At 37.2% G+C, this 10,836-nt stretch overlaps 1 long non-coding RNA gene across 2 annotated transcripts; it reads right to left on the bottom strand.

The window, feature by feature from the left end:
- Nucleotides 1-663: 663 nt before the first annotated feature.
- Nucleotides 664-2,747, bottom strand: LOC123968997. 2 transcript variants are annotated; one of them, XR_006824596.1, is made up of 3 exons: nucleotides 2,632-2,747; nucleotides 1,801-2,271; nucleotides 664-1,459 (listed from the first exon to the last, which is right to left on the bottom strand). It is a non-coding gene; the product is annotated as an uncharacterized LOC123968997 (long non-coding RNA). The 2 variants fall into 2 exon arrangements; XR_006824595.1 differs by lacking the exon at nucleotides 2,632-2,747 and having other exon boundaries at nucleotides 1,801-2,625.
- Between the last annotated feature and the right edge of the window lie 8,089 nt (nucleotides 2,748-10,836).

Below are 10,836 nucleotides of genomic sequence, written 5' to 3'. Positions count from 1 at the left end.
GGGTCATTTTACCATTTTTCTAACTTCTTTTTGCAACCAGAAGAGTTGCCCCCTGCTGGCCGTTCAATAGAATGCAGGTTTAGGGGACTTCTACATTGGATTCACGTCTCAGACCGGAAGCTTCCCGCTTGGCTGTGCCACATGATGACCTTCACAGCCTTCAGAGTTTCAGTCCATTGTATTCATGTGTCTAGTCTTGTATTTTATCAGGTCTGAGTGCAGGTGCTAGCAACAATTTGTTAAAATCCATAAAGGCACCATTGTCCCTCAGTCGGAAATTATAGCCTGAGCCCAAGCCTCTGATATGGCCTGCTAGCTACACTGTTGAACTGGCCGGGTGTTTGTGTGTTCTATACAAAAATGTGAAGGCCATAGCCTGAGAGCAGCAGGCTGTGAGAGAAAGCTGCAGTTCAGTGTATCTTTCAATAAACTTTAACATTATTCTAACAAACAAGTTAAACATTACCCTAGCATTTAGCAGTTATCAAGCTAGGCATATGGAATATGCAAACAGCAAAAACAGCAAAAGTTAGTAAGCGATTGTAACTGTATATGTATATTGGTGCGTTTGTTGTTATTATTCTCCAGCTAATAAGTCTGTGAGTTTGGGAGAAAGGCAAGTACATATGATATGAGTTAAGAAGAGATCATTAACCAATTGTATGCAGTACATTAACTTTATTAAGTAGACAATTACAGAAAGCCATGGATTACAGCTAAAGTCTGTCATTTTGTTGTACTGTAGACTACCTATCATAGACAAATACTAGATTTAGAACTCACAAAAATACCACAATTAAATATCTTACAGTGGACCTACCTGCTAGAGTAAAATAAATCAACACCAAAGAATCAGTAGTGATACAGAAAGAGGTCACCTGAATTTATAAAAATGGACAAGCCAAAGGTGAAGGATGGCATTTGCCTTTCATATATCAAGACACCTGCGAGTGTTTCTTTGAACCTATACCATAATTACTCACCTCAGATAAAACATTAAATCATCACCTTTTTTTAGGTTTGTTAGTTTAAAGAGTAACTAACAACCCTTGAAAATCACATCTTTGCTGACCTTCCGTGTTTTCACTGAAACATTCAACCATAGAGAGTAGTTAAACAGTGCTTTACAGCCTGGTGTTTAGTTACTTTTAAAATGCACAATATAGCCTACTGCATGTAATTTTTCACAAGAGGTGAGTGAACAATCTTTGTTTTACAGTTCATCTCATGGTAGATTATTTGATCTACTAGATTTGATTAACAAAGTAATCTGGCTACATTAATTATTGTTACATGCATTCTGCCTTTGCAACTTGTTGAAAACATCAATTACAAAGGACATCTTTTCCATTGGCTTCATCATTCTCTCCATTTCTCTTTTACTGTTTTCTGGGTTGAATCTTCCACCGCAGGTTGAAGTCAGTCACAGTGAAGTCTTGTCCGTCAGCCCTGCACCTAGCTGAGAGGGAATAGATATCAGAAGACCATTGCCAAAAAACAACACTAGCATTTTGTGAATGCAGCGTCTGACAAACACTGTGGACTAAACATCATTCATTTTCATTGTTATTTTTGTAAATGGAACAAAGTTTTATTGATGGATTGGATTTATCAGAGTAAATCGTAAAAGCTGATTTCATTTTTCAGGCAGGAGATCCTCTGATTTATCAATTTATTAGATTTCACACAGCTAACTGTGGAGCAACAAATACTTTCTAGAACTGCAACAGTGCTCCAAAGACCTGTAAACAGACTTTGATGTGTAAAATCGGAGAGCGATAACATTGGAGGGAGTTTTACCTGTTGAAGGATTTGGGCATTAGTAGCTGGATCTGAAAGTTCAGCATCAGTCTAAATCTTCATCCTCACCACAGTTATCTTCACTTTTAGGGCTGGACAGTCCAACAAACACATTAATTTATCACTTTTTTTCACCTCCATAACAGAAGAATGAAAGCTTGTTATCACAGCTCACATCATCCCAATAGTGGTCCGACGTCTCAGCTGCACAGTATTGTTCACCATCCGGCTGTCCGCTTTCCCAGTTTCTGAAGTTGCTGTTGCTCTTGTCAGACCACCTCCATGGTATTCGGTACAAGCCAATCCACACAGTATTAAGTATTGTCTTTAATGACGACACTTTTGTATTTTCCGTAGCATTCTCGATCATAGCCAGGTCTGTGTAGTATTTTCTGCAGTAAGCCTTGGCATAGTCCCATGTCAGACCGACTGTAACCAGATTAAATGTTTTCTGGCCTTGAGTTTTTGTAGCTACAATAGAACAAAGGGTAAAGCAAGTGTTAGAAGATGGTAGTGTTTGTTATCACACAGCTCAGCTATGTAGAGATGAGTAGATATGGTAAATACAAATGTGGAAAAAGTTTTTCCACATAACTTTAAGATAGGATATCCCGGTTTTTGCAGTGGTTGTTTGTTTGTCAAGTTTGTTATATCTGGGAGTTAAAAGACATGTCCCGATCAAAATATAACTCAGCACACAAGGAGCGTTTCAGAAGCAAAGCGTTTTGCATGACTGATCTTGCTAACTTGCTGAGATTTTGTTGATTTGGAATTTAATCCTTGTTAGGGCCCAAGCATGAAACATGGGAGCCGGCCGCAGGGAGGTCTGACCTGGTCTTGACAGCAGCCCCTTTGCCGAATGAGAAAACAGTCCCAAATACTCTACAGGGCAGGTGCCCAGAGCCACTGCAATCAGCTCCTCCTCCACGAGAGAGAGAGAGAGAGAAAGAGAGAGACAGGCCACACCCACTCATGACCCCACAGGGCGTCACAGCAGCTTGATGCAGCTTCCATAAAAAATAGACTTGCCGCATATTTTCCACCCTGAAATAGCCACACCCTTTGGAATAACCAGACAAATACAGACAAGTCCTTTGTCTGGTGCAATTAGAAGGTTATTTGTAATGTGTGAAATTTCTCAAATTCTATATTGTCATGAGAGTCACACAATTAACTGGCGACTGTTTTCTCCAGGATTTTAGAGAGAAAGGGAAGGTTAGACATATGTCCAGGGTGCAATTTGATGGGGGGGGGTGCGTGGGATTTCCCCCTTTCTGGTTTACATATCCCTGCCTCAGAGTGATCAATGCTACTTCACTGATGCAACTAATCACAAAATCACGGTTCAAATCTATAGTACGCTAATACCCCTGGATCAAGAGTGAGCTTTTTAAAAAGAAGTTTAATTACAGCTACTTTAAAGGACTGTGGCACATTGATAATAAAGTTTTACTAAGGGTAAAACCTCTTTAAGCAGCCTAGTAGGGAGTCCAGCAGTGGGCCTAGAAGGGAATCTAGTGTAGAAATCTGGGGGAGTCAAAGAGACAGTTTAATGGCTTAGATGAAGAAATCATTGGTTAGTGAAGCTCGATGGGAGAAAGGCAGTCTAAACATAAATCAGGTTTTACAGCTGTTTCTAAGGTTCCTGAGTTTAAAGTTAAATCGGCACCAGGTGAGGTCAGGAGATGGATTTCGTATCTAATAATAAGAATTTTATCATTAATCATGTAGTCATTCCTATTATGGCTATTTGAGTATGGCTCAATAGAGCTGTGACTCTGACAGCCTGGCTAGAGTTGGTTTATGAACAGTCTGACAGACACCAATTGAAACTAATAGTGAGATAAACGCTGTACTAAAGCCATCACTGTCAATGTCCACATGAATATTTTTTATACATATATCTTTTAAGCACCATACTTCTTAAAAGCTTGTTAAAATTCTTATAAAAATTCTGATAATGGACCAGGAATGCAGTACACTATAACAAATAGAATTGGCAGTAGTAATTGCCAGTTCTAGTAATCAGTTTTGATCGTTTCACCAGTCGCTGACCATCTCCAGGCATTTGTGTCGTTGCCTAACTCCGTTCCAGGATTCTGGGTCAACCCTCAATCCGATCCATTACAATGAGGTGTCAGAACTAGGTCTGTTTAGCCTGCTTACATCACTCATGATTTCAATGGTTGACAGGTCGGTGTATTTCACTCTGCAGTAAGGCTGAGCGTTGGTCCAGTTCATTTTCCTGACATACTCAGGAAGGATGGCGTGAGAGCAGAAATTGAGGCCAAATCCTGAGGGTTAATGATAGATGGCATATTTGACTGTAAAAATCCTGTTTGGAGCTGTTGATTCATTTCAAAAGGCTTTTTAAAAAGTTTTAAAATAGACATATTAGAGAGAGAATATTGCTAAAGATATATTAGAAGGATATTGGAGAGAGAAAGAAACCGAAGTAGAAAAAGATATTAACTCTTACCAAAGAGGACAGAAATCAAAAGTACTGCATAATCCATTTCTGATTTTACTGACAAAATAGAAAGAAAGAAACTTAGAAAACCAAATTTAAGCTAAGATCTTCCTAAACAAATTCTAATATATTTTGAATAAGCTTGTCTGTGGTTTCCAGACAAATTTTTATAAAATAGTTGTTATGTATATATATAATATATAATATATAATATATAATATATAAATAGTAAATAATAAATGTAAAACTGATTGAGGGGTTTGTGAAACTTTATTCCACAACTTTAAACTAAAATAAAAACAATTAACAAAATATACATCTGAAGTTGATGAAATTGATTAATAATAAAAGTGATCATATATTTATTGTAATAGCACTAAAGGTAAAAAAAACCCTTCAATTTCAGAATTGCTAATATTATGCCAAATAATCTGTAATAATGACAATAATCATGATATAAAAACATTTATAGAAGATATACTTACATGTATAAAATCCAGCATTTAAACGGTTGGCAGCAAATCAATCAAACTTTGAATCACTCGTATCTGCAAGGCAATGTTCAACTCCCAGTATCCAGTGCTGTGGTGCATTTTAACATGTTCATATTTACATATCCAAATGAGAAAGATGGCAACGGTCACCTTTTCATATTAAATAAGTAAAGTCTACAGAAACCCTGAATATATCATAGTAAGTGAAAAAACAAACAAACTAATACAGCTGCTACTGCCCTAATAGGCACATATTTCAATTTGCAAATAAGGATTCTGACAAAGTGATTGGCAACTATTAAAATTTCTGAGTTGTCTTTAATGCAGCATCCCATGCAAATCATCCCACCCATATTCTGTGAAGACTTGTCGTATTCTACACCTGATTGTGTAATACCCACTGCCATTGTTGGTTTGATTAATACCTTCAGGTTCAAGGCCAATCAGGGTCAGATGAGGGAGGGTCTCTCGGCAGGAAGTCAATTTGAAACAACACTGGCGGCAACTCCAGACACCTCCACCACTCGCGTGTGTTCTGAAACGACAGCCAATGAAAAAGTACCGACGAGAGTGGGAAGAATCAAATACTTGACTGGAAAGTGTCAGTGGAAATGAGTATCAAACCAAACTGCACAATTTGTCGGCCAGTGTTCTGTGTGCTGCACGGCGGCCTGTCAGATGTGTGACTGCATGCAGAGAGCTAGTGATGTCACAAAGTTACTCCTGAAGTTACCTGGATAAGCCAGTTACCTCGCTTCGTAGTATAGGCCACTTGTGTGTCTTTTTAACATACTGTCGATGTGTTTACATACACGTGGCTGCTGACTGGGTAACACCACCAAACCAGAGAAAACATGCCTCAAAACCTGATTTTGCATCGTTGCACACCGTTTTAGGTGTTGTAGAGCAAGGAAACTGTGGAAAAGTGCAACTCATTCCCTCATCAGCCACTTACCATTTATACAACTTCCCTTCCCTTAAAGGTTCAGTGTGTAAGATTTAGTGGCATTTAGTGGTGAGGATTGTGAATTGCCACCAACTTTCTTTGTCTACCACTGCCCCCTGCGCTTTAAAAGAGTGTAGGGAAGCTACGGTGGCTGACACAGCACAGAAGGTGTCTCTTCTGAGACAGCAGAGAGTAGCCAGTCAAGAAATTAGGTTTGTTTAGGTGATATATTAAGAAATTATATTTACTTAATTATTTAAGTAATTATTCAGCACATTGTGACTTGGCCACGGACAGATAACATGGAAAATGTTGAGTGTGAAACATTGCCACTGTTTCTGCAACACAGTCCATTATAAACCATGGGTAAAGTTAATACAAATATTGACAAGGGAAACAGTGCTTTGATAGCGGCAACAAATATGTAATATAATATAATATATAATAAATAAAATATATATAAATAAATACTTTGATAGTGGTGCTGAAATAGATCTCAGTCATGACAGCAACAGTTACTCACATAATCACTTTCTCTTTAGTGGTTTTTGCCTACAAAATATAAGCGCTAGAAGCTTGTTAACTGTAATGAAGTATCTGGATTTGAACTGAGCTTTTATTTTAAAATTCTGAACAACTTTGACCCCTTGACGCCGATTGTCGCAAATTCTCATCGCACCTCTTCCTTTCAGACTGCAAGCCAAGATAGCGCATGGATTCCCCCAATGCCTGTTTGTGCATATTCAATACGTACCAAGAAACCTTTTGTAAGCACTGGTTTCTCGTTTATTATGCCTGTTGTCTCTAATTTGCATCATACCTACATCATACCTGAATTTATATCTTTTCTATATGTTCTATTTTCTATAGACAAATTAACAACCTTCATCAGCTTGAAAGCAAATGAAAACACAAATTTTTTTTAAAAAATTTTTTTATTTAAAAAAAATTCAGGCATGAAGGGGTTAAAAGAGTCTGTAGCCTGCTTGACACACCTCTGAAAGAGCTGTCAGAAAACGTGATTCCCCTAAATATTTTCTGACTGGAGATACTGGGGAAATGCAAAAGCGTTGATGGATGCACATCAAAAACTGAAACAAAAACAGTGCAGCACATGCCATAATTGGAGAAAAAGTCGCTACAAAATCCATTTGTTGAAGAGAGAGGTGGGCTTGAACACCTAACCCTCAGGTGTGACCCCTGCACTTTACCAACTGAGCTAACCAAAAGCCACATCAGTATCTCATATTCTCACCAACCATCTAATGGTTGAAAATATTGCTCCGATGCAAAACTTATTTGTCGACCCCTGCTGTATATCATTTCTTCTTCAAACGTACATATTCAACATAGTGATAAGTGTCTGCTCTGAAGAAGAACGCAGTGACAAAATGCGCTCTGTAGCGCTGTTATCATAGTTCTAAACAAACATAGTTATGGATCTTATATTCCATTTCTGTCAATAAATCCTCAGAAATATTACACACTGAACCTTTAATTGCCAGTTGATCCCAGTTTTCATACCTATGTCTTGTTGGTCTATGCTACATCTTTCCCTGCCTTGTTACTTGTCCACCTGCCTGTAGCTCATTTATGCACAATTAATCATTGAACTGCACCAGTCTGTTTGTTATGTCCATGTTTGGGTCCAGAATAACCGACCGTGACACCAAAAACCATCACAATGAAATAATGTAAAGATATGTAAAGAAAAAAGACATGAATCAAAAGCACTGCACAATCCATTTCTGTTTTCAGTAAAAAAGTATGAGAAAAAAGAAACTTAGAAAATAGCAAATTAACCAAACCAAGCTGACAAAGTGCACATTGGTTTGCTTTACATAACCATGATATTTGGTCAGAGTTATATGTTTGTTTTCATAATCTGAGGTCTACAGAAATTATGATAAATTTTACACTGTGTGTTCAACAAAAACATATAATTGCTCGAGTGGTATTAGTTTAAGCAGACTTTGTTTGTCTATTGTTGTGACTTAGATGAAGATTAGATCACCTTTTTTGACCAATTTATGCTGAAATCCAGGTAATTCCAAAGGGTTCACATACTTTTTCCTGCAACTGTAAATATATTGTATATGCTATTCATAAATAAAATGTAAAAGTAGGTTTCCAGTGGTAGTTAATGCTAAAAAATAAAGATACTTTCTCTTATTCGAATTATTGTGAATCACTGTATTAGAGTCATACAAAGATTTCTCAATGCTGTAAGACAAGAGAAGAATTGTACACACTACACTGTTAAAAAAAAAAAGGTGAAAAAACGGAAATATTCCGCCAGCTGGGGCCCCAGAAAAATACCGTTACATAACAGTAAATAACCAACTCGTTAAAGAACGGAAATATTCTGGCAGCTGGGGCGCCAGAAAAATACCGTAAAAAGACAGAGAAGCGTGATTCGTCACTCCAGAGAACACGTCTCCACTGCACTAGTGTTTAGTGGCGGCGTGCTCGGTGATGTAAGGTTTGGATTCAGCTGCTCGGCCATGGAAACCCATTCCATGAAGCTCTCTACGCACTGTTCTAGTGCTATCTGAAAGCCACACGACGTTTGGAGGTCTGTAGCTCTTGACTCTGCAGAAAGTTGGCAGCTTCCGCAGATGCGCTGACCCCGCGCTGGGATTTTATGTGGCCTACCCATTCAAGGCTGAGTTTCTGTTGTTCCAAATCGCTTCCACTTAGTTATAATACCACTAACAGTTGACCTTGGAATATTTAGTAGTAAGGAAATTTCACAAATGGACTTATTGCACAGGTACCAAGCTGGAATTCACTGAGCTCCTGATAGCAACCCACTCTTTCACAAATGTTTGTAGAAGCAGTCCACATGCCAAGGTGCTTGATTTTATACACCTGTGGCCATGGAAGTGATTGGAACATCTGAATTTAATGATTCGGACGGGGTGCCCCAATACTTTTGGTAATATAGTGTAAACTGTCAGATCACACAGTCCTATTTATCAATGCAGTTATATTGTAAATCAAACACTGTCAAGCTTTTTGGATGCAAGGAACGTCAAGCTAGTGTAGATCATCTGCCTTTTGCTTATTGCTCACACTTAATGGGAAGAGCTGGTGGTGGAGGGAGAGTTGTTATCTGCTCTGTCATTTTTGCAGCCGTGTAGCCACCAGACTTCTGTTAGTCCATAGCCCTCTGTGGAGAGGGCTATGGACTAACACATTTCCAGAATTTGATCACCATACCAATTATTAAGGGAAACTTACTTAATGTCTTGCAGACCTTGGATAGATATACTGTTGATTTTGTTTGCCGTTGTTTATGTTTTCCAATTGAGCTAAGAACCCAAGTCGTTTCTTTAGGTCATCCAGAGGTGTTGTTGTGCAAAGTCAGTTGAATCTGAAAATGTACTTTTGGCTTGCATACCAAAAACTTGCAAACAAATGGATTCATTTGGACTGCCAAGAAAAACTTCACATTCGCACTTGTCTTCTTTTGGACTTCCTCAACTCCCGTGCACACAGTTGTGCACTGCCTTGCAAGGCCAGGTGGACCTAATTCAGCAATCAGCTGTAGCGCTCCTGGGGCAGAACTAGAGGACAGAAAAGGAACAAGGGTGCACAGCGCAGAGAAACACATACAGCAAGAACAACATTTACCAGATACAAAAACTGGCTTTAGAAAGTCATAAAATATCATATTGAAACCAGGGAAGAAGTCTTTGGATTGTGCATTAAAACCACCATTTCCCCCTCCTATGAAAGCAAAATTCCAGCATTTTAAGAAATACTTTCCAATTACTTTACATTCAGATTGCACTTTAATCTTGGAGCTGTGTCTAACAGTATCCAAAATATTCTTTATGTTGACCCAATTAGGTTTCTAATGAATAGATCTGAAAATGTCGTCAATAAGGTAAATAAAAACTAAACTACTTTTGTTTCAGGAGAACAATTCTTTTCACTGAAATGGTTGACTTGTGTGGCTTATTTGTTGTGAGCATGGAACTGAATAAATGGTCTATAAATAGTATCCGATGTGGGAGTTTGTATTGTGGTGGTACTTTAAGAGGTCTGTGGGGTGGTGATGGCGCAATGGATAAGACACATGCCTTTGGTGTGAGAGACCCAGGTTCAATCCCCCACTGTGACCCATCCAAGTATGACGTCGCTTTAGATAAAAGTGTCAGCTAAATGAATAAATGTCTGAGTTTGCTCAAATTAAGTAAATTTAAGGAAGTCTGAAACTTTCATAAATAACCCTAGTACAAAATTACTCAAAATGGGTTTCTGGTCTCTATTATAAGGATAAATGGATTTATGTAAAATAATGTAATAATGTGAACATGTGGTAATTTTTAATTAGGAAAAAACTGGATTTAAATATGTTTACTTTAGGTTTTGATAATACACCTATAGCTAAGACTCTTCAATCAAGTATCTGTAAAATGGCATTAAAATTAATTTTTCATCACAAACCCATAATTTTACAGGAAGTTTTTTTTTAACCACATTAAAAGGTGTGAACGCCTGTCATTTAACAATAAATTAAATATTACCTTTCTGTAATTTTGCCACTTTGGGGCAATTATATACTATGTTAATCTAAATTGTAATATAAGAATTATAAAATTATAAGTTTTATAAGTCAAAAGCTGTGAAATTACAGTAATTATGGCTGTTTTCATTGACCAAAACTGTGTTTCGACAGTTTAACAATACTTGTAGACACTATATACTGAATAAAATAACATTTATTCAATGTTTTTATTTTCCAAATATCCATTATTAAAGGAGATATTTGTCAATTAACAAGAAAATCTATGTCAAGTTACAGAACAAATGTTTTTTGCTACGGTTAATTGTTACTAATTGTACCGAGTTTAAGAAATGTTTTTACAGTTTTAAACTTATTTTTAACAGTTTTTTCTTTTAAATATGGGAAATTCCTGAATGTATTTTAACAGTTTGTTTACGTTAAAAAACATATATTTATAATATAATATTTTCTTTAAAATGACAGAAATGTTATGGTTAATCACAGCTACAGGTTATTTTACATTAGACATGTGAATTCACAGTTTATTTTTGCAATTTTCTGATATTTTCATGTATTTCATAAATACAGGAAAAAAACTGTGAAGTAAAAA

This window comes from Micropterus dolomieu, linkage group LG03 (genome assembly GCF_021292245.1).
Source record: "Micropterus dolomieu isolate WLL.071019.BEF.003 ecotype Adirondacks linkage group LG03, ASM2129224v1, whole genome shotgun sequence".
NCBI classification, from domain to species: Eukaryota; Metazoa; Chordata; class Actinopteri; order Centrarchiformes; family Centrarchidae; genus Micropterus; species Micropterus dolomieu.
Note: the sequence above shows the minus strand (reverse complement) of the source record. Positions and strands in the feature narration are given on the sequence as shown.